The 25,597-nt window shown below is 34.6% G+C and overlaps 1 long non-coding RNA gene across 11 annotated transcripts in view; it reads right to left on the bottom strand.

Moving 5' to 3' along the window:
- The window catches only part of LOC110598920 (uncharacterized), a 379,394-nt gene that overhangs the window by 46,751 nt on the left and 307,046 nt on the right, over nucleotides 1-25,597 (bottom strand). For 5 of the 11 annotated variants that reach the window (XR_005736982.2, XR_005736988.2, XR_013425806.1 and 2 more), the window contains 4 exons: nucleotides 22,965-24,162; nucleotides 22,457-22,642; nucleotides 21,288-21,436; nucleotides 12,017-13,016 (listed from right to left, as the gene is read on the bottom strand). This is a non-coding gene — a long non-coding RNA (uncharacterized LOC110598920). Of the gene's footprint in view, nucleotides 1-1,958; nucleotides 2,116-12,016; nucleotides 13,017-21,287; nucleotides 21,437-22,456; nucleotides 22,643-22,964; nucleotides 24,163-25,597 lie in introns of those variants that run through there. The other 6 variants (XR_013425804.1, XR_013425807.1, XR_002484803.3 and 3 more) reach the window with 5 other exon arrangements.

Below are 25,597 nucleotides of genomic sequence, written 5' to 3' on the forward strand. Positions count from 1 at the left end.
ACATTGAGAACCACTGTTTAGGAATCAAACAATTTAGACCTGAAGTTTCCCATTATCCACCAAATCCACCACCCTCTATACACCCCACATTACTCCCCAACATATATTTTCCTAGGAAGAAAGGCACTGACCAAAAGCTCAGCTGGATTCATTCCATCTTAGTCATCTGATGAGGAAATAAGCAAGATATTTGGTTACCTTAATTTCAAGTTCTCATTCCTTCAGCCTTTCCCAAAACTGTTATAATTTTACTGTTCTAAATACTCAGTAGACAGGAAAATGACAAGACTTATTTGATTGTCATCCAAATCAAAAACTCTACTGAAACAACATCAATGGCTCAAGTGGAATTGAAAAACAAATGTGAGGGCAATTATTATTGCTAGTGGTGCTTCTTAGTTGTAGCCATTGCCAGGGCCATTAAAAAGTTTCAGTTTTTATTGGAAATTCTGACTACTGTTTATTATTTTGGTTTTATTTATTTTACTGGTATGACAGATGAAAGGTTGGTTAGTGAATTATGTCAAGATATTGATACATATAATAATTTTATATATTCAGTATTTGTTGTATTTCTTACCATACTAATTATGTAATTTATAATAGGTAAAGAGAAAAGATACTATTTTCTGGAAATGTCTCCCTATTAAAACAGAAAAAGAATGGTGCTTGAAATCATTCAATATCAATAAACAGTGATGATATGAAAAAGTACCCACATTAAAAATCCTGTATAATATGGATATATTCATGGAAGGAAATAAATTATAACATTGAATTAATATTGCATTTGAAAATGAATTGCTATTAGAATAACATTGTTACAGGAATGTATAACTGTGGTAAGAATGCATAGTATTTATAAAAAGAAGAGAATCTTCCCTTAAATGTGTATTTATGGCATGGATTTTTACATGACTGTTATATAAAGTTCTTTAAAATAATCATAAACACAGAATAACAACTTTGCTATAAATGCAAGTGTTTTGACAATATAGTATATAAAACTAATATGTTGTTTTTCTCTTTCAGAGACTGGTGCAGAAATCAATGAAATCTAAAAAAAAAAAACTTTTTCAATTTCATTCTGTTATATTAAAATTCAGTCTTACCATATTCATTGATTTGTGATGGTTTTTCATTGGATCTAACTCATACTGAAAATAATATTCATGGTATACTTTTTTCCAATTTAAAATATAAAAAGCATATTTCATAAATATGAAATAATAATGGTCATAAATTTAAACATATTCTAAGTGCCTTTCTTTTGAACACTGTCTAAAAGTATGACACAAATCGGCTTTTATTTTTGTTTCCATATTCTTTTTCCTGCAAATAGAAGGTAAAGAAAAGATCACCTTAATTCATGATTTTTCCATCTCCTCCTTTCCAAAATGTTTCGTCAGCTTTTCAAAAAATCTATTATCAACTCACACAGCACTTTATAGTGCTAGGAGCTATTCTAAGCTCCTTACAAATATTAACTCATTAAGTCCTTATGATATGACCTTATTAAGTATAATATTATTCTCGTTTTAAAGAATAGAAATCCAAGTATAACAGAAAAGACAAATTAATTGCCAAAGAGTGAGAGGCAGAATGAGAAAACATACCAAGAGAATGGGGACTCAGTTCAAACTGTATTGGAAGATGAAGATGAAGCCAACTAACAGGAAGTTAAACATTGTGGTTATGGTGGTTGCAACAAATTACCACAAAGTTGATGACTTTGAAGAGCAGAAATTTATTCTCTCTCCATTCTGGGAGTCAGAAGTCCAAAATCAATTTTACTGGGCTGAAACCACAGTGTTGGCCTGGTTGTGCTCCCTTGATAGGCCTTGAAGGAGCCTCACCTCTTGGAGGTGTCTGCAGCTGCTGACTTCCCTTGTTTCTGCCCACCCTTCCCTTACTTAATAGGCAGATCCCAATGGAACACAGAAGAGAGCTGAGAAAAACTAGACTGGTGAATACATAGACAGTCTCTCCACAACTCCCCTTGCTAGTTCACATACCTCCATTTCACTCTTCCTCCCCAATGTCACTTTCTTGTCAACTATGACAAAATTCAGGATTCAGACTGTCTGCCAAGTCAGAATGTGACATTTCCTATTCCTGAAAATTGAGATAAAAGACAAGGTATCTGCCCACTGCACTCACTTTACAATGATAAAACTCAAAACAGAATAACCAAAATAAACAATTTAGAAACAGTCATGGCCATACAGAGCAATTCTACAAATCTCACTAAACACAGGAAAGACTTGAGATGGGAAAGGTTCATTTTTCTACAGATAGAAAAACATACTACATCCATTGTTTTCTTCAGTCATTTATCTAAATTCCTTGTTTCATCTTTAGTCTTTCAATGACTACCTTCTGCTGTGAGATGAAGGAACCACAGGAAGTAATTGCTTTACAGAAAACAAAAGGATAATTTCAAGGATCCAGGGGCTGGGAGAAATGGGGACATGTTGCCAAAGGGTATGAACTTATTGTTATAAGATGATTAAGTTCTGGAAGTCTAACGCGCAGCCTGGTGACTCTCATTAATTTTCATACACTTGAACTTTGCATAGACCTTAAATTTAGTCAGCACAAGGGGGAATAAAAGCAACTATGTTCACTGAAGGATATGTCAATAACCTTGATTGTGGCCATCACTTAACAATCTGTGCTTGTGTAAATATCACATAGTACACTTTGAAGATATACAGGTTTAGTTTGGTTTGGTTATTTCATCCAACTCAGACCATTTCATTTACTATCATCCTAATTGTAAAACTCTTCTCACATGTTGAATCATGGGTCCCATTTGTTACCTAACAAACATACTACATCTTTCCATGAAACTGTAGAAAATTGTCAGGTATTTTTAAGCCAACCATTGTGTTCCTTTATAAATACTCTTCTTTTTCAAGGTAAGTCTATGAATTCCTGCATCTTCTTTCCCATGGTGTAATTTCTAGTCTCTTCAAATTCTCATAACTTTTGTTTTGTTCTTTTAGTGATCAGTGAGTTTAACTTCTCACAGTCATTTCACGTCTTCATATTTCATTTCCCAAGGAACTATCTTCAAAAAAAATGTTGGGAAACAAAGCAAGTATCCTTATTTCCTTGTTTATTCAGATGCAGTAAGAGGATCGAGAGTTTCAATTAACCAGAGTGCAAAGAAGGTTGGTAACAGTTATGTAACTCTGTTCTATTCTTTCTTCTTTGTAGTGTGCATTTGCAGGTGTGTTTATTTGTGTGTAGGGATGTGTGTGTGTGTGTGTGCAATTTGATACAAATAAAAATAAATAGGGTCTGTTCAGTCATTACTATATAAGGAATTCTGCCTACTTGGTTATAGGAGAGGGAAAGTGATTATAGATTATCTGATAAGTACATTCACTTTAGGAATTTTCATGAAGTATCTAAAGAAAATTACCTATGGGTTCTATAAAGACAAATAATAAAAGTAATTGGTCCTTGAATTTAGTGGTGCCTAGTCATCATCTCTTAGCTTTAAATAATATGAGAAATAGATAAATCTTTATGAATAATGATTAAAATCCACTGAGAATTTTGTTGTTGTTGTTGTTAAGTAGTAGAGGCTAGATTAAGGAGAGTATTTTATCCCCTACCCTGATTTGGTCCTTTAGGTATCAGGTGGCAGACAACGTGTGTACTCAGATAAGCCAGCAGCTCTCAGGGAAGAAGTTGTAGAATACAACCTTTACTGTTTCTGTGTGATACCTGTTATCAGCTGCATATGATGAGGCATAACAGGAATAAATAAATTTAGGAAAGAACTCCTTGTTTTACTAGTATACATAAAAGTGAATAGAATAATTGCAGAATATTGGAAATTCACAGGTTGACTTCTTATTCACCCCAAACAATAAAATTATTTAAAAGACTGAGCAATGAAGGCCAAATAGATTATTTTAGTTGGATAAAGTCACTCAGGGGAAAGATCTGATTATTGATGTTATTTTACCATATATTATTTTCTGAAACCCTCATTGAACCCACCAGTGAGGTAAGAGACAGCAGCAAATAGGGACAGAAAATTATTTTCAGAACAGGATTTGGGTACAGTTACTGATAATGTGAAACTGATTGGAGCCACCTTCATCAAATCCTACCGTATTTTTATTGAAGTAAGTTGTAGAAGAAATCTTGAGCCCAAACCAAATTAGATCCTGTTATTGAAACTTAAATAACCTCAGAGGTGGTCTAATTCCTGTAGGAGTGTCCACTGCATATTTTCTGTTGTCAAAATTTTTTCTCTGTATTAAAATCGTTAGGTCATTTAAAAGGAAATAAGTAGCTAGGCACAGTGACACGTCTGTAATCCCAGCAGCTCAGGGGCTGAGGCAGGAGGATTATGAGTTCAAAGCCAGCTTCACCAAATTAGCAGGCCCTAAGCAACTCAAAGATCTTGTCTCTTAATAAAAGATAAAAAAAGGGCTGGGGATGTGGCTTAGTGGTTAAGAACCCCTGGGTTCAATCCCTGGTACCAAACTAAATAAATAAATACATAGATAGATATAAGCCACCACTTATATTATAAAAGATTTGGTATAGTGCAACTGCTCAAAATCATTTCTCCATATTAAAATATTTTAAGTCATTTATAATGACATAAGTCACCACGTATAAATAAAATAAAAATGAAGGCTATTTTCACACAAATAGTAAATATATATAATTAAATGCCTTCACCGAGTTTCAACTCTTTGACACAAATTATGTTTATATGACACAATCAAAACTCTGAAATTATTTTTTTTGGAAAAGGAATGAATATTAAAATGAATTAATTGTTTAATTTTAAAAGTTAATTACATTAATTAAATATTAAATTGTAATGTTATCATTTTTTTGACTTGGAGAAAAGTTTTTTGGGTTTTTTTTTTTTTTTTTGAGTATTCTCTCGAGAACTGAGACACTGGGACTATAGTTTAGTGGTTGATCACATGGTATGAGCAAGGCCCAGGTTCAATCCTCACCACTAAAAAAAGAAAAGGCAAAGTATTTCTCTTGAAATAGTCTATAAATATTTCATTATCAATTAACATTGAATGTTGCATTTAAGATTTTATAAATGCATTGACTAGTTTTTCTTATTTTAATATTTTTATTTCAAAATACAAGTAGAATCTCTTTTCTTTGAACAAAAAAATGGCTTTACGAAAAAAATTATTAAAGTAATTTTGTCAAAATGTCTGTTAATTTAAACTACATAGTCTTAAAAACTTCTCAATTTTAAAAATATTGGCAAGCAGCAATTTGGAATGATCTATATGCATTTTCACTCTGAGGGAGTTTCTTTAATAAAACCTTACAAAATTCACAATTTTCTGTTATGTACATGAGAATTTATTTAACATATTATTAAAATTTGTGATCAGAACCACTTTTTGATAGAATAAATTATGATCTCTATGGTTTTTATCTTTTCAATTAGCTCCACAGATTTGTAACACCTATAACTAAAAACGAAGGAGAATTCAAATGCTCTAAAAAAAAACTAATCTGAAAAATGAATAATAAAAGTATATTTAAATATTACATGTATTTCCCCAAATTTTCTGTTTTTGTTGTTGTTATTGTTTTTTGTTTTGTTTTTATACCAAGAATTGAACCCAGGGGTACTTAACTACTAAGCCACGTCTCCAGCCCTCTTTTTTGGGGGGTGGGGGACGGCTACAAGGTCTTGCTAAATTGTGTAGGGCCTTACTAAGTTGTTAAGGCTGGCCTCAAACTTGTGATCCTCCTACCTCAACCTCCTGAACCACTGGGATTATAAGCATGGGCCATCACACATGGCCCCAAATGTTTTCACTCACAAAGCCCAGAATTAAATACAAAAAATAAAGGCATTTTCTGGTGCTTTCCTTAATTTAGTACCTCCATATTTTTACAACATAACTTTTGCTTTATAGCCCAACAGCTCATACTATTTGGAAGTAAATGTGAGATTTTCATGGTAAACTTTGCCACTTTTGGGATAGGGATGCTACAGGTAGTAGGTAGTATGTCTTTTTCTGTTACATCATTACCCAACACAGACAAAGCAGTAAAATCCTATAAACACACTCAGTATTTCACTTTTAAAAGAATCAGAATATAAAATCACTATAATAGCATTAAAAATGTTCAAAAGGGTCAGACGTATTTTCCAAAGCTATTCCTTGGAAAATCTGCATTGCCTTTCCAAGGACAATTCATAAATATCTTCAATCCCTTAGAGGAAAATTCTTCACACTAATGACATTTTTTTAAACATACCAGTTTAATACCCTAAGATCCATCCAATGCAACAGAACATGCTAGAGGGGATGGTGGTGTTAGATGTGTAAGATTTCTCAGTAGACAGATCCTTTCAGTAAAGTTCTTCTCCCACAGTCTTCCTGAACAGTTAATTCACATCCAAGAAAGTTCAAGGTAGGAGTTTTTATCCTATCTGCCCATTACCCAGGACAAATCTATAAAGACTTCTGAGGAAGAAATATTTTTTCTTTTTTTTATTTGTTCTCTTTAGAAATACATGGCAGTAGCGTGTATTTTGACATATTATACATACATCAAGTATAACTTATTCTAATTAGGAGCCCATTTTGGTAGTCATACCTGATATAGGGTTTCACTGGTATTATATTCATATCTCAACCTAGGAAAGTATGTCTGATTCATTCTACTATCTTTTCTATACCCATCCCCTCTCCTTTTCCTTCATTTAAAGACTCCATAAACATATATTAGAAAAAAGATAGCCTCTTCAATAAATGGTGCTGGAGAAAATGGAAATCTACACGTAGTAGAATGAAATTGAACCCCTATCTCTTACCCTGAACAAAACTAAATTCCAAATAGATCGAAGGCCTATGCATTAGACCAGAGAACCTGTGCCTACTAGAAGAAAATGTAGTCCCAACTCTCCATCATGCTAGCTCAGGAACCAACTTCCTCAACAAGACTCATAAAGCTCAAGAAGTAAAATCAAAAACCAATAAATGGGATTGTATCAACCTAAAAAGTTTTTTTATAGCAAAGGAAACAATCAAGAATGTAAAGAGAGCCTACAGAATGAGAGAAAATCTTTGCCTACTGTACCTCCGATAGAGAAATAATCTCCAGGATATACATAAAACTCAAAAAATTTAACACCAAAAAAGTAATAATAATCCAGTCAATAAATGGGCAAAGAACCTGAACAGATACTTCACAAAGAAGAAATGTGAATTTCCAACAAATATATGAAAAAAATTTCCATATCTCTAGCAATTAGAGAAATGAAAATCAAAACTACACTGAGATTCCATCTCACTCCAATCAGAATGGCAAAAAAATCAAGAATACAAGTAACAATAAATGTTGGCAAGAATGTGGGGAAAAATGTACACTCATACATTGCTGGTGAAACTACAAATTGGTGTAACCACTAGGGAAAGTTGTAAGGAGATTCTTCAGAAAAATTGGAATAGAATCACCATTTGACCCAATTATCCCACTCCATGGTATATTCCTAAAAGATTTAGAGTCAGCATACTACAGTGACACAGCCACATCAATGTTCATAGATGCTCAATTCACAATAGCTAAGCTATGGAACCAAAATAGGTGCCTTTCAACAGATGAATGGATAAAGAAAATGTGCTATATATGCACAATGGAATATTACTCAGCCATTTAAAATGAATTTATGACTTTTGCTGGTAAATGAATCGATCTGGAGACTATTATGCTAAGCTAAATAAGCCAATTCCCCCAAAACCAAAGCCTGAATGCTAACATACAACAAGGAGTGAGGTGAATACAAGTTCACTGGATTAGACAAAGGGGAATGAAGGGAAGAGATGGGGAAGGGAGGAAGAAAGACAATAGAATGATTCAGACATAATGATTCAGACATATTCAGACATATGAATACTCAACTAGTATAACTCCACATTATGTATGACCACAAGAATGGAATCCTGATTAGAATAAGTTGTGTTTCTGTTGGAATAACTTTCAGTCACAGCTAGCAGCTCCAAGCAGCTCAGAAGTGCTTGAAATGTCCACTTTGGTTCAGGGCTGACAGGAGGGCCTGCAGGATGGGGTGAAACCACATCCTCAGCACTTGTGGTTAGCATTGCCAAACTGCCCAGCCAAGAAACTGAGAGTCAGGGGCTTCAGGGCATGAAACCCCTGACTCAGTAAGGGCTAAAGACCCTTCCAGATTGCTTTCCACCATGACATCAATATTTACAGTTTCTGCACAGTAAGGTTACATTAGCCAGAAGATTATTGGCTTATGGATATTGTCTTGCTTACGTATGATTGACAGGCATGCTCCACTCGAACCCTGTAACAGTTGTATGCATTCCAAAAATAAACTGAAGTGGGTCTCCAGCCAGTTCACTCAACACACAGCTCCTGGAGTCAGTGTGTTGATTCTGCATCTCTACCCCGCCCCCACCTCCCGAAAAGGTAGCCGGGCAACTAATTGATCACACCAGGAACATGACAGGAACCTATGCATGTTTCGTGTATGTATAATATGTGCAAATACACTCTACTCTCGTGTATCTAAAAGGAAGGGAGGGGAAGTTTCCTTTGCCTGCCAAAAGCTTATTTTCAGAAGTTACAACAACAACAACAACAACAAAGATTGAAATTATAAAACCAGAAGAACTTGAGTTTTGTTTTTATGATCCTTTTTACATTCTATAAATGCAACTCTAATATTATTGGTGTCTTTCATTTTACAGATATAGAATCAGAAATCAAAAAAATCTATATAAAAATTGTTCTCTCTTAAAATTCCATTTATAATTATACATGAAGTCATATATATTTTTACTTCTCTTCTTTAGTTGACTTAACTACTGAATTAATGACCATATATATGGATTTTTCAAGAAAAAAATATCTATTATATAACCATGAAAGATTAGAATTTAAAATGTACGAGGGCAATGAACTTTCTTGAAATAAATCTACTTCATTAAAAAATGTATAAGTTATTTTAATTAATCTTGATCTTTCCTTTCTTAAACCTTCTTCATGAGAGAGTGCAGGAAATATCAGGAGAGGAAGGAGTCATCCAGGGTGATCCTCCACACTCCCCTGAGCCCAAACCACATTTCCCCTATAGTGGAAGGGCAGGATCATCTTGGAGGTGGTCGAAAGTAAATAAGGAGCTTGACTTCATTTCCTGTCCACCTTCCTCCCACTCATGACTAGTATTTTCTATTCCTCAAGTTTCACCTCTCCCTTATCCATTTCTGCCACTGCATCCCACTAAGGTGCCTTTTCTCTGTCACTTGGATGTCTTGCTTGCCATCCCTTGCAACATCCTAGTTGCTCTTAATCTGATCTTAAAACACAAATTGACTGGAATATTTAAAATATTGAAATACAATATTCTTTTGGATTTCACACTCAATTTTGCTGTCAAATTTATAAGGACTTGTATTTTATTGATAATATTTGATAAGGTCTGAGATCTTATTTAGAGGACTTGCATATTCTGACACTTTGTTGAATTCTCTTTATTGCTATTTTTATGATATTTTATTGAATTGTAATCTACACAAAAAGTAGACAACTTACAATGTTGTAGTTCAATGAAATATTACAAAGAAGTCATTTTATCATTGGAATAAAATCTGAATGGCTCCCCTCTGGACTCCTGAAGACACGCATCTGTACTGTCTACTCACTCCTGTATCCCAGTAAATAAAACACTATTGGTCTAGTTGCTAAGAACAAAAACAATGAGGTCTTCCTTTGCTGTGACACACGACTAAATCAGTGCTGTGGTCACTCCAGGTGAATTGGGCTGGCACTAAATAACACACAGAGACACAGAAAATACCTTTTTATTGGGGGTTCAGTGATGGCTCCTCTGCCCCAGCTCCCACAAGGGAGGCAAGAGAGGCAAGTGAAAGAGAGGGTGAGCACACCTGAAACCCCATTTATTGAGGAGTAGATACTTGAGAAAGTTCCATCCAAATGAGGCAAGGAATTGGGTTAGCCCAGTCCCACTGGGTGACACCCACTCCCAGAGCTGTAAGCTAGCGAAAGCCAGTTCCACACCTTCATTGCTCAAGGCTAAGGGTACTGCTCAGCTCCTAAGTGCTCAGTTCCTGTTCATTGCGGACCCCAACATTCCTTGACTCATTTCTTTGTCACATGCCACACAGGAAATCATTTGTCAATTGTAATAGCCCTACCTTCCAAATATTTCCAGAATTGTCCATATCATCATCTACATTGCAAGAGCCTTGTTCAAAACCACTCTCATTCTCATCTGAATTTTACACTTGCCCCCAAGCTGAACCTCTTGCTTCCATTATTCCTCATTTTGAGTCTATTCTCAACATTATGGCAAAACTGATATTTTCAGAGTTTTAGCTACATTTTGTCACTCTTCTGCTTGAAACCTTCTATGAGCTCTCTGTATCAAAATAAAAGTTAAAGTCCCTTTATGTGTTGGCTCCTAAAATCTGGCTATATCTCCTAGTATTATCCCTTATTCCTTCTACTTATACTGGCCTCCTCTCTATTCTTTGGAAAAACTGGATATATCCTCATATCAAAGCTTTTTCACACCTGCAGTTTTTCCTCTGCCTGAAATGCTCATGTTCTACAATGTTTGCATCCTCACGTTCTCTAGATGTTCATTTATATGCAGAATTACCATATTTAGCAAAAATAAACAATGAACAAGATATCCAGCTCAATTTTAACTTCAAGTTAAGTAATAAATAGTTTTAAGATGAGATTGTCCCATTTAATATTTGGAACTTACATGTACCAAAAAAAATCATTAACCTTTTATCTGAAACTGGCTGAAATTCTTCAGGAAGAATGAATAAAAACTAACTTCTTCACTTTATCTGTTCTAGTTAAAATAACCCATTAATTACTTAAATAGAGTAGACACGATTTATGTGGTATCACTGTCCTCATGCCTGGATCCAGGTAAATCAGAAATACTTACAGAACAATTTTTGCACAAGGCCTATTTATATTTATATTTGATTTTGTTAACACTCTTGACACTCTCGCTTTCAGTTTCTCCATCGTGCCCCCTCTGGTACACAACTGTGCTCAACTACATTTACTTCAACCACTATCCTTGTTTGCACTATTATAGTTGTAGGTTATACAGTTTTCTTCAACAAAGGAGAGGATACAAAATTTTTCGGAAATAAAAAAAAGAATTAATGTCTGAAATTATTGTGAAAGATTAATGTTTCCTATGAAAATCTGCTCATAATAAATTTTTTAAATTGTAGTTCAATTAAGTGAACTCAGTTTTTCTACAAAGAAAGGAGTGGGTCCTGAGAGCAAACTACAGAGAAAGACTGCGATTAGCAGGTTTTAATGTGGGTAAAATTTTCAAGTAATTATGGAAAGGAGAAGTTGATCCATTCTGATGAATTCAATGGAAAAGAAGAACAATGCACAGGAAGAAAGAGAAGCAAATATGATGTTTGAAAACCCATGACTTTCCTTCAAATTTGTTACTACATTTTCATGGGCACAAAGCGATTGTCACATGAAAATATATGAAAAATGTTTTATATTGTCTAATTTGAATCCCTGCAGTTTCTCTGGTGGCTCTGGTTGTAATTCCTTTCTTTTGAAGAAAGAAAATAGTCCCCAGCAGTGACTCAAGAAAAATCTCAAAATCAGCTCTCCTACTCCCCCACTAGGAGGAGGCTGCTATGACAAGGAGTCCAAATCACCACTTGGTGCAATGTAGTTCCAAATACTGATAGTACCAGAAATACTATTTTAGTCAGGCCAAAATATCTTAATTCTTTTTTTTTTATTGTTGGTTGTTCAAAACATTACATAGTTAATTCTTTAACCTATACACAGAAATCAATTTTCCAGACATGTAATTGTCTTAATTATATCCCTGAGATTTCCCATAAATCCTTCATACACTTCAAATCTAGACACAATAATCAAAATTCTTGACCTTTAGTTTCCTAATTTGGAATAAAACTCCCTTATCTCAGGAAAGTTGTTCTTTAACTCCAACAATTTAATAGGTCAGGAAGATGATAATACACAAAAGGCAATCTTCAATAATTTATCAGCTCCAAAAATAATTATGAAAGGTCAAAGGGTGTTGTTAGTGTTCCCAGGCTAACAAGCCTGTTTCTTCTACTCCAAAACATGTTCACTCTCTTCTATTTTAGTCCCGTCTAATCCTGGTCTTTCAAAGTTACCTTAACAATATGAGGGATATTTTGCAAGGCTCCTTTTTGTCCCTCCTGGTACAGCCTGTACTTCCAACCCTAACCTCCTAAGATTCTAAACCCCTAGCATTTCTTCATGTTAAGTAAATGCTTACATATTCCTTTTCAAGTAAAGAAAGCACTTGATCAGACCAAAAACTTGAATATAAAAAAAATACAGATATCAAAAGCTCTGATAAAAATGAAATCTCACTTTTCTAGGGGAAATTCTGGCAACACTGAGAAGATGATAAACAGAACAGATGGATGGAAAAAAAAAATCCGATGCTTGAAATTGCCAAGCCACCTGAACAATGAGCGAAAGGACTGTTCAGTTTTGCCTTTGGGTATGAACACAGGTGGCTGGCCTCTGATCTGTCTTTTTAAGCCCGAGTGTACCAATAATGACATTGTCTATGAGATACTTTGAGGAAGCCTTTGGGTTGATCTGGGGTAGTTCCAGTTCTCCTGGCTTTTCTTCCTATCTTTATTTCCTTTGGCATTTCTCTGGTTGACAAACAAGGTGCCCCTGTTCCTGTGTATGAATGTCTTCATTGATTTCTGCTGTCACACTTATTTTCCTGGCACTAAACAAAACATTAATCCCTGGTATATGTCTTGGGTGAATTTGTCCTTTGTTGCTGTAAGTGATTTAGTAATCCTTTTCCTTTTTAGTGGAAATTCTGCTGAAGCTGAATACACCTCTTAATGTTTTCACATGACTGGAGGGTCACTCTGTAAGCTTCTGGGTTGGCACTGAATTTTCTTCTGGCATTTAACATTCTAAATATAAAAAAAGAAAAAGCACACAAGTATGCTTAGATTTTTAACTATTCACCCTGCAAAGGATATCACTCTATTGCTTTATCTTTCCAGTAGTCTTATATATTGACATTACTGAATTATAAACAGCAAAAAACAAATAGCAGCTATTCCTCAAATGTTAAATTGTATAGATTTCCATAGAGACAGAACCCTCTGACAGAAGCAGTTTGTATATTTTCTGATTTTTCACAGAAAAAGCATTTTATGTTCATCTACGTTTATGAAAAACAGTAAGCATTATCTGGTTTATCCAACATCCTATCAACATTTGTATCTGAGTCCTGAAATCTACAGACTTTCAGATTTCTTCAACATATCTAGCTGGCTAAGATTAAGTTTAAATTATCTACAGTTTTGGGAGATGTATTTCCTATGGCATGGATCCACATATGTGAAATGTACATGAAAATTGTAGTTCATTTTTTTTTTAATTAGAAAAAAAGCATAATACTAAATGTGGTGGGGCAGGGGGCGGGGGGGACACCAAATTAAGTATCTAATGCAGAGAGCGCCCTCATGTGGTAGTGCACCAAAAAGCGTTTGGAAACATTGACAAAGATATTTAAACTGCTCTATCTATGGACAATAGTTCTATGGTATCATGGAGCCCATAGTGTGCCCATTGCAGCCATTAAAATTGATTTGTCCTAAAAGTCCAGTTTTTTACTAAAAGTAAAAAATTTCAGTATAACTTTGTAAGTAACTACATACGGTCAGTGATGATAGGCACTTAGGATAAAAAAATTAGTGCTTTTAGTTAGCTACAAAACCATTCAGGAAAAACATCCAAAGTAATCAGATTCAGCAAGAACTAGTAAGACTCATTTGTTTAAGTCTCTTATTTCATTCACTTATTTTATTTAAATTTTAATATTTCTATGTGAAAATCTTGTCAAACAGAAAGAAAAAAAAGTCCTGCTACTGTAGCACATTACCAACAATATATTTTCTTTCTCATACACACATGTGTGCACATACACACATGTAGATCATTCTCATTAAGAACACCCAACAACATTTATTCTACCTTCACCCAAACAAGCAATATTTACAAATGGAATCAAATGGTTTCTGCATATTTCAGGAACCTGAAGATGTTGCATCCCAAACTAAAATTATTGACAAAATATGTCTACCCTGTATTCATTAGTGGATTCCCTCAAGTAGCTGATAGAGTTTTAAGGGTTAAGTTGTAAGCAAACATCATAAGGGGCTTTAGCATTGAGCTCACTATTTCATCAATGAGGTGCAAATAAGTGTGGAGATGTCAATAACAGAGTAACAAGACTTGAAGTTCAAAGGAATACTGTTTGGTCACTGAATAGAGTAAGTGTTACAAAAACTGAGTCCCTTGCATTACGAACTACCAGGAATTGAGAAGTTAAAATGAATGAATTGGGAATATTGCAGCATTAGTAATAATGAAGTTAGAGCTTCCTTTTAATCAGTACTCACTGTGTGTCAGATAATATACAAAGTCCTTCCTAGAATGTATTTTAAATTTCACAATACTCCCACAAAGCAAATACTATTAATTAATTTTAACTATTAATTAATTAAACTACTAAATTTAATTTTTTGTGGTGCTGGGGATTAAACCCACAGCCTTATGCATGCAAGGCAAACACTCTACCAACTGAGCTATATTCCCAGCCCCTTAAATATAATTTTAAAGATAACCAAAACAGTCCCTGAAGAGGTTAGGTATCTCGGCAGAAGAATCATAGGAAAAATATCACAAAACTAGGATGTTCCGGTGCCAATGAAATTTACTGCCCCCACTGGAAAGTAAGATTGGAGGAAAAAAATCTCAGGAAAGGGCTTTAGTACAAAAAAGGGGAAAAGTAATTTGTTTGGAATATAAGGAAGGATTAAGGCCAGGGAAAATTAAAAGCAGAAACAGGAAAACTTACTGAGATCAATGATTTATTTTTTTTTAACTTTATGTAAATCAGATACTATTATTCCCTGGGTCTAATCTCCAGGTCTGTATAACTGACTTTTAGAATTGGAAAAATCCTTATCCTATGAAATAAGTGGTCTCAGAGCTTAATAGTAGAAAAAGGCAGTGTCAGAAACAAAACAGAGGTTGGGTCCATGCCTTGACACACATTTCAGTGGAGTGTTTCCTTTGCAGTCACCTTGCTGAAGTCTGTCTAGAGACACTGCTTTAAGAGTGCTCTTGCAAAAATAAAAATCTGACAATAATAATGCAGTAACAATTCAAAAATCCCAGTGCTTGAAACTATAAGGTTTATGTCTTCCTTACACTATACTTTCACTGTGAGTCTATTTAATATCTTGTTCCACATTGTTCTCTGGGGAATTCAGTTGAGGAACTCAAGTTGATGGAAAAGTGATCATCTGAAACATTTCCAGGGCTCACAGCAAAAAAGAGAGAGAGAGAGAGAGAGAGAGAGAGAGAGAGAGAGAGAGAGAGAGCGCATGGGGCATTATTTTAAAGTTTCTGATCAGAAGTGGCAACTGCTGTTTCTTGCTCATATTTAACTAAAGCAAGTCAATTCAAGGGCTAAACATTAAAACTTAAATGTGCCCAAGAGGAGGAATGGAAATATTTGGTAGTCATTACTAATAATGGCTGACACATTTATTTCCTTGTTTAATTGACAGAAGCCAGCTGACAATGAGATAAAATTGAATTATCTCAATTTGTCGAAGGAAACCCTGTGATGTAGACCTCTACCTGCTGTACCTTATCTCCTATTGATTTATCATGGGTGTTCTATATGTTAATTATCTTGAATTAGTAATTATCCCTCAAATTGTCAAGTATGTACATTTGCACATGATGTACATACTTGAAGTGTGCTTGTAGTTTTCTTACCACCTATGTCTTATTGATGCAAACCTGCTTTTTCTTCAGGGTCCAGTTTGGGGACTTTCTGCACTACCAAATTTTATCAGATAACTACTTCCTCCATCCATACAGACCATGGCCTTATCCTTCTTCAACCCTCATCAGAGAGCATCACACTCACTGCTTATGAGTAATTCTCACTTATTATGTTGTGAGTGCTCTGCATGCAGAATTTCCAGATCATTGCTAGTAATAAATAATATTTGGCTGAATAAATAAATCCATCTGCATTTTAATAGAGGATACCAAGGTTTTCAGGTTTAGTAAATAGATAATAATAAGCCAAGAAGATCTGAAAAAATCAAAATGGAATAGCAGGAAGATAGGCATATGGGCTGCAGGTTTATTATTTTGTTTTGTTTTCTGTTACTTATAAAGCTAACATTTCTTTCTACATAATTTTTAAAATTTAACTTGGTGATTAAATTGGATGAGAAATTGGAGTGGAGGGGTATATATATATATGAATCACTTTAGAGGCTCTTTCAAATTCCATGAGGATGTCTCCTTGGAAGATCAAAGTGGATAAAGTTTCCCCTAAAATAACTTAATGAGAACCATTACTGTGCTGAGCAATGTGTTTTCTCATTTGGTGGTTTTGCTCTTCATAGATAACCTGATAGTATATAATTTGTCCCATTTTACAGGGGAAGAAATAGGTTCTGTGAAGTTAGAACTTGCCCAGAGTCACATGCCTAGTAAATACCTGAAATGGGATCCAGATCCAAGACTTTTTGATGGTGAACCCTTACTATCAGTACGCCATCTAAACAATAAATCATAGGTGGATGTTGTGAAGCATCTATGTACAAATGTATCACATGTATGCATCTGTGGGAATTGATATTCTAATGAGTCACCCTAACCTAGGTTCCATCAGAAGTCTTCTAACAATTTTTTTTTTCTAAATTGCCTTTATAAGTTGGAAACTTCAAACTTTTCCACTTACGCAGATAAAGGTTTAGAACTCACACTTTTTACTGAAGCCTTACTTCCTAAGAAGCTTCCATTTTTCCAGTGTTGAATCTATGCTCATCCTGGTGCTGTGTGGTTGTTACACATCCAAAGTCTCATGACCATCACATCTTCCTAGAACTGAACTCATCATTTGGATATATTTCTTTGAATTTTTTAGTACTTTGAATATTTAAAGAAAAAAAAACATACAATGTTTTCCAGAAACTTCTTCTACCATCAATTTCATAATATCACAAGGTAACTGCCAGAAGTTTCTCAAATACATCCTCTGAATATACACAATTAGTTCTGGGCCTGGTCTTCACAATTATTCTTTTCTGAACTCAAATTGTATCCATCTGTGCCAAAAGAATTTTTATCAGAAGGCTCATTTAATCTTTGAATCTAAAAAATAGTTCCTTAAAGTATCTATCAAATATAAAATGAAAAAAAAATTGTTTGGACCATTTGATTCTACAATCCTTCACAGACAGGTTTTATAGGAAAATATTAAAAGCATTTCCAAAACTTGTACTTAGAATAGAGATTTTACTCCTTTATTCCAACTTGCAGTGATATCCTGGGCTTTGAATTTGTGTGAAGGCTGCAAGCAAGTGCAAGTTGCTATTTTAACATTAAAAACACCCAATGAGCATACTTTACAGGAGCAAATAGTTAACATGACTACTTAGTGAATTTTGTGTTATACAGAAATCAGGATGAGTAATAACTGATGAAAGAGTGCCAAGTAGTCGGGCTATTCTTGACCTTGCAGACAAACAGACGAACATGTTGCCTCAAAATTATTTCCTACACGTTATTTCATTCCTCTTGGTTTTTAGGAGAGTCATTTCAACCTAACCTAAGCCTTATTCAAAGTCTAGGCTTAGACAAATAAACCATCCTCAGACATTTCATAAATCATTACATAATGTTTTTTTTCATTTCATTTTCATTTCATTTCATTGTAACTAGTCTCCTCTACAGAGACTAGTTGCCATTAGTGAATCTCAATGGTTAACACTTTTTGGTCCACTCGTACCTTCTAATTAGAACATATTTAATAACATTTCAAATTGATTTATCTCCAAAACACAACTTCTTTTCTTCTTCACCTAGTGAATAACTGCATAAGAAAATTATCTTTTCTAGTTTATTGTAGAGTAGGCATCTCAATAAAAGAGATATTTAAATAATAATGTATCAATAAAGGTTAAACATTTTAACTCATGTATGGATATTACAACAATTAAAGAAAAATACATTGTTAATATTGTAGGTTTATATCCATTAGAGCCAAAAAAAATATTTGACTCACTGAGTAACTTTTTTAAACAATGCACATGTTTGAAAATACAAATATGAAGATTATGGAATAGACCCTTTAAAATTAAATGTTTCAGGAAAGTATGATTTTCAAAAAGAAGACTTTGGAGTTAGACTTAATTCAGTTCAGACTCTGCCACTGGACCAAATTAACCACACAATCTTAGGAGGATATTTTAATCTTAGTGAGCCATATGTTCCTCACCTGTAAAATGGGAATATAAACATCATATCTAAATTTCAAAGTTGTGGTAAGGATTAGTAAAATTTTTATGTAAATGAAACATTTATAAAATACTTGGTACTATCTGCCTGTTAGGTAAACAATATATGATTTCTGTTCTACTTAACATTATCATTCAAATATGTTGCTGAGGGTGATGCTTCATAGGTGCATACAAGTAATTGCCTGTGTCTAGAATACATGCAGACATGTCCCATACATGAAACAACAGAGAATGTGAGAGTAATAATATTCTCTGGAAGATAATAGTACATACATTGAAAAACTTTGACGATGTTTCCAATGTAGTCATAAATTTGATGGAAAAAAGAAAGTGGGACACTGCAAGTACCTTCATTGTTATACAAAATTACATATAAGAGGAAGTGAGGGGAAAGGGAAAAAAACAAGGGGGAGAAATGAATTACAGTAGAGGGGGTAGAGAGAGAAGAGGGGAGGGGAGGGGAGGGGAGGGGGGATAGTAGAGGATAGGAAAGGCAGCAGAATACAACAGACACCAGAATGGCAATATGTAAAACAGTGGATGTTTAACCGATGTGATTCTGCAATCTGTATACGGGGTAAAAATGGGAGTTCATAACCCACTTGAATCAAATGTATGAAATATGATATGTCAAGAACTATGTAATGTTTTGAACAACCAATAATAAAAATTAAAAAAAAGAAAACAAATAATTGTAGTTATAGCTATATAGATAAACTTCCTATTGGTTCTATCTCTCTGAAGAACTGTACATAACAGCACTAATAACACATATTTTTTAAATCAAAAAAAAAATTCACAGGAAATTTTAATTGGATATAAACAAATTGGCAATTTTTTAAAAAATCTGACTGCTGAATCCAAAATACCAATTGTAACAGATACTTTATTTTACATCATGAAAATAAAATATTGGTGTTTTCACGGTGTTTTTATATTTTTATTAGCAGTGCCAATGAGGAAAGTTGTCTGTGGCACTAGTTTCTTAGTTCTCGGCTTTTGTTGTTTTAAGTGATTGTTTTTGCAGGTGGAAAAACCTCTTAGAAAAGTAATAGAGAAAATCAAAGTTCTTCCACTAAAATATGACCTGAACAATAAGCACTATTATGAGGTGACCTTCATGGTTGTTAATCTCAGTTTAGGGCACTTATGTTGTTGTCTAAAACAATCTGATTTTTTTCCCTCATATCAGACTGTGTTTCTTAAAGATCTTAAAGAAGCAGAGATAAATTATCTAGCTTGGTACCTCTGTCTTAGAAAAGTTCCCAAAGATCTAACATGAGTCACAGAAAATCTAGAAATTGGGAGATACTGAATACATGTTAAAGAAATATATCATTCAAGAGATCTGGGAAATCTACAACAAAAGATGAGAAAGACATGTTAATCAAAAGAGTCAAGAAATTCATTTAATTATTCTCAGAAATGCACAAAAAATTATCCAATATCTTGGTCCTTTGTAAATCCATAAAATACAATGTTGAAATAAGTACTTCTTTTGGAAAGAGACTTATGTTCTATTCTGAGCTCTACCAGTAAAGAACTATACCACCTTGGGAAAATTACTTAACCTCCCTGAGTCACAGTATAATGCTATTTTGCAGATGCTTATGAGAATTAATGGAAAAAAATGCATTCAGAAAACTTATCCAAGAACCTAATATATGACACTAAACAAGTGTTAGATTCACACAATTCCAAATACCTACATCCTCACCACAATCATGGTGGTGAGTATTATATAAGAAATATCATGTAATATATTGTGACCAGGGCAACAATGCTATATCATTTGGGTGATTTTAGCATTAACCATTATTATTTGTGTGATTCTAGCATTATCCATTGTGTAAAGGTAATGATATGCTCTAGAAGATAATAGCACACACATTGAAAAACTTTGATGCTGTTTCCAATGTAGTCATAAATTTGATGGCAAAAAGAAAGTGGGACACAGCAAGTAATATCTTACTATAGCTTAAGATTCAATACCCCAGGCAAGGGGGTATGTGTCTTAAGTGCTCAGCTACTTGGGAAACTGAGGCAGGAGAATCAGTAAAGCCCAGGAGTTAGAGGCCAACCTGGGCAATGTAGCAAGACTGTCTGTTAAAGAAAAAAATACATTCAGGAATTTTTAAAGTTCATTGTTAAACAATAAATTTAAATCAGCCTTAGTGGAAGTATTTACGCTATAAAGATTGGGATGCTTAAAATCAGGGGCCTTTATCAAATGAAATATATATATTTATGTATATGTAAATAAATAGAAGAAAAACCAGAAGTTTAAAGGAAGTGGAAGAGGGCGAGGGAAGAGGGAAGACAAAGGAAAGTACCTGGGAATGAAATGGAGCAAATTAGGCTGTGTGCATATGTGAATATGTTACAATGAAACCCACAATTAGTGTAATTATAATGTGCTAATAAAAACAAAAACTAATTTAAATTTTAAAAAGCACCATTGATTAAAAAATAAGTTCATGTAGAAAAAATTAACATGCAGTGTCCCCCAAAGACTCACATGTTTAAGATTTGCTCCCCAAAGCAGCTGTGTTCCTTGAACATGTGAGTCTCTGGGGGACACTTCATATCCAAACTGTAACAGTGAGTACCTTAAATTGAAATTCCCCCAGAAGCCGACTGAAGTGGAGATTAACATGCAGGACATTGATGAAGGGTCCTTGGAATTAACTCCCTTTGAAGAGAATGGAATGAAGCAAGAATAGGCAAAGGGAGAAGTCAAGCTTCTGTATATTCAGCAGAGTTCAGTCAGCTCCACAGGGAATTCTGGAGTTGGAAGAGTGACACACCAGAACCTTAATAGATCAGGTAGCGGATACTCACTGGCTGAAGAAGGGAGAATACTCTTGGAGGAGGCAGGGGAGGCAATTCCTGAAAAGGCTGCCTGACAGCAACACTCCCCAAAGCTTGGGCATAGTCCTTGAGTCTTCAATGGGCCTCTGGTGGGCACATAACAGTGTCTGCTGCAAAGACTGGTAGAGAATTGTGAAGAAGATGGAGAAATTAAAAATGGCAGATTCCAGCACTAATTCCAGAAGACAAAATGCTGTGAATATGGATAACCAACTGACCAATGCAAATGACAGAAATACCCTCACAGCAAAAGCAGCAGAATGACAGACTAGATCTAGCCACTTGTAGCTCTTTTACCCATACTTGTCCCCATAATATGAGTTTCTTAAACTGAGTGACTCCGAGCTTACAGCTCGGAGCATTATTCATAGCATTATTTTTCATAATACTGTATTTAATTTCTACTACATTTGATGCTGCTGACAATATAACTACATTTCTATCCTTTCCTCAACATTCAGATTTTACATTGTCTTATTTTCCAAGCAACAAATATCTATGTTTCCCCTTTTATTGTTCAAATAGCAAGTGGGGGAAATGTAATGTTTTTTTAAAAAATGCTGAAGTGTGGATTAAGATCTTCCAAATACAGAAAAATGTAATTACAAATTTCCACTCTTTCTTATAGAATTCCTCACATAAATACCAGAAATGAGGTCACAGATTCTATCACAGAGAAGCATTTAGATCAAGCTAGATGTATAATCTTTTTTGGAATATAAAGGATATATTAATAATGCATTAACAATTCTGATGCATTATAACGTGTCTATATGAAAAAATGGGTTTCTAGAAATAAGATAAATCATATTACGCAGTACAAAATATTTCTTGTCAAATATTCAAATAACTCAAAATTGCCATTGCTGTTAGTAATATTAATCTCATTATGTAAAATGGTGTCTTTGAATTTATAAGTCAGAACAATTATCATCTAGTTATTCAACAAACATCTGAGTGCTTATAATGGGACAAGTACCAGGGATACAGCAATGAACAAAACAAATATTCTGTTCTAACAAAGTTATATTCTAGTGGTGGAAAGTAAAATATGAAAACAAATAAATATGAATAATACTAAAAGAATAAATAAACAAATAAGTAAGCTAATGGATCCATTATAAATCAGTGACACATACTTTGCAGAGAATTAGGATAAGATAACATGACAGAGGTGTCGCTCTAGGTTGGGCAGTCTGGGAATATGAACTGTGATCCCCATGACAAAGTCATGTCAGGCACAGGAACAGTAAGTGGAAAGTCCTTGAGGCAGCAAGAAATTCATCACGTTCCACACTCAGAAAGAAAGCCAGCATGGCTGGAGCCTAAGAAACAAGAAGAGGAGTGAGAAGTCAAGTGGGAGAATAAAAAGAGGACCAGATCACTGAGGGCTTTTAAACCTGGTAGAAAGATGAAGAGGGGGGAAAATGGAAAAGAGGGGAAGGAAGAAGAGTAATGGGAGGGAGAAATAAAGGAGAGAGGTGGGGAAGGAGACAAAAGGAAGGCAAAATTGTTTTTTGTTTGGTTTTAGCAATAGAATCAAATATCATGGCTATCAGAAAATATAACCTCTTGTTAAAGAGATAGGTTTCAAGTACCAAAATAGGGGCACACTAGAATTCTAGGGGAGAACTAAGGCAGACTGACCTCCAGGTCCCACTGGGTTCCACTGAAAATTCACAAGAAAGTCCCATGACTAGATGGGTCTGAGAAGGAGAAGAATACCAGAAATTAGCCAAACATTGTGCATTCCCTCTCTCGTGACACCAATCTAAAAAAGTTGACTTACTAGAACTGTAAGATTTTAGTTGAAATAAAGTTGACTACGGTTTTGTTTTGTTTTTCTGGACATTGTAAGTATAGAAACAGGATTGAGGGCAAACTAATCACAGGCCCAAAAGCAAACATGCAAAACAGGTCTGAAATTCACTAAATAAATAGATAGATATATAGATAGATGATAAATACCACAAAAGCATTTCAGGCCAGGGGATAAAAGAGGAGATTTTCAGAGAAGGTTGTAATTGACATATCGTCAAGCCAGGACAGCTACTCCAAACAGACTGTGCCTTCCATTAAATGCTCTGCTTGCCACACTTAAGGGATCCACAAGCAGTGCTAAGAGCCATAGCTGAGTAGGAATGATGCCTGGCATTTTTGGTTGAAAGATGACGCCAGCAAGCCATTGAGATGATAATGATTATGTTAAGATGTGCATTCAATTGGATATTAGACCCCTGCTGTCCGCCTAGGCCTGCTACTTTGGAGCTCTCCCGGGGATTCCCGGAGAGTTCCCATTGGTTGGGGAAGTGCAGTAGGAGGGATTTCCGGAGGAGGGATTTCCTGTTGGTGTGGTGTGTCCTGGGAGAAGGCCGCATAGGTGGCATTCACGGGAGTTTTGGAAATAAAGTTTGTTCCTGCTTAAGTGGCTCCTGATTTTGTGCCCAGCCAGACTGCGGCATTTGGTGGCCCATATGGGGAACACCGGAATCTTGGGGGTAAGTGAAATTGCTTGCCCCTGAGGGAGATCGAGAGAATAGGTGACCATTTCAAAAAACAATGTGTTCTTGTTTTGATTTATTTTGTTTTTGTTTCAAGCTGCCTATCCCTAGAACTTTCTCAGGCAAACTGGGAAAAATGGTTGGCTCAAGGTTTGAAGTTGTTCGGCCCTGAGGAAGAGAAAATTGATACAATGATTTTTTGTTCCGCTTTTGTTTCATTTTGCTTCAGTTTTGTTTTGAGTTATCTGTTTGAGTTGCGTTATCCTTGTAGCAGAAATATGGGGTTGTGACTCAATTTGGCTATTGCTGGCCTCTCTCAAGTCCTCAGAAACTCATGGGTCCTTCTGTAAAAGGAAAAAAAAAAGCATAATACTTTACTTTTCTTAATATCTGTATTGTTAAAAATGCTACTCCTAGAAAAACACCTGAGAGTCATAATTTACATGCAAATATCTACAAAATCCTAAGTAAAATAAAACTAGATTAATATAATCAAGATAGAAACATTTATCTAGAGTGTATAATCTTTTTTTTTAAAGAGAGAGTGAGAGAGGAGAGAGAGAGAGAGAGAGAGAATTTTTAATATTTATTTTTTAGTCCTCGGCGGACACAACATCTTTGTTGGTATGTGGTACTGAGGATCGAACCCGGGCCGCACACATGCCAGATGAGCGCGCTACCACTTGAGCCACATCCCCAGCCCTAGAGTGTATAATCTTAGTGAACTTGTGATAATTAATGTCCAGTACTCACAATCTCAAACTGATGAGGGTACTTTAGTAAAGTCTCATAGTAGTTAAGCATAAACACCCATGTAATAGAAGAATTTAGGTTGAAAGCTTGCTTATCTAATCTCTCGTTTACTGTATTAGTTATTAATGAAATAATTCTTGACCCCAAACCTATTGACCTCATTGAGTTGAGATTCACAGTTCATCTCTGGCAATATTTAAGAACATTTTTATCATTTTTTTTAAGTTTTTAATTTTCTTTATCATGATACTATGTCACTTCCTTTCAAGTTATGTATCTTAATACCTTAGAAATACTACTTGATTAAGAATCAAGAGACCTGAATTCTAACCATAATTCTGGTACTTTTTTGATTATGGAAAAATAATAATTTCCATGGAGGTAGAAACTACATATATTATTATTAATACCAAGTTTTCAATGCCTAACAGAGATATGAGCTGGCACAATAACCATTTGTTGCATGAATAAATAAATGAGTGGAGTCATTTAACCTCCCGTTCCTCAGTTTTCTCATGGAAACAGAGGTGATATATGTATCTTGCCTATACAAGTGATATATGTTATCAGAAGCTCCTGGGAATCCGTTTATATACAAGAAAATTGTTTTTATTATAAGCAGTGCTAAAATTTAAATTCAATTATCATGATTCACCTAATATTGGTCTATTTTACAATGTATCCTATAAGTCTTTTAATTTTTTTTTAGGATAAAGGGGAAAAAAGCAAATGTAACATTTTGAAAGGATTAACATAAGCCATTACTGTTTACTCTTTGTCATTTTTTGTTATTGGAACAGAGCCAAGATACGATAATTTCACGAGTACATAATTCAACGGTCACATGTTCTTGGTATTATAATATGTCTTTGTACTTTTATTTGAATGAAATTTTATCTAGTTCTGCTAATCAAACTAAAACAAAATGATGCAGTGTTGGTGAGTGTATCTGGCTCAGGATTTCCTCATCTTGAACCCTGCACCTTACTCCATACAGAATGACATTACTCTAGATATGTCCCACTT

The sequence above is a fragment of the Ictidomys tridecemlineatus genome, chromosome 9, assembly GCF_052094955.1.
Source record: "Ictidomys tridecemlineatus isolate mIctTri1 chromosome 9, mIctTri1.hap1, whole genome shotgun sequence".
NCBI lineage: Eukaryota > Metazoa > Chordata > Mammalia > Rodentia > Sciuridae > Ictidomys > Ictidomys tridecemlineatus.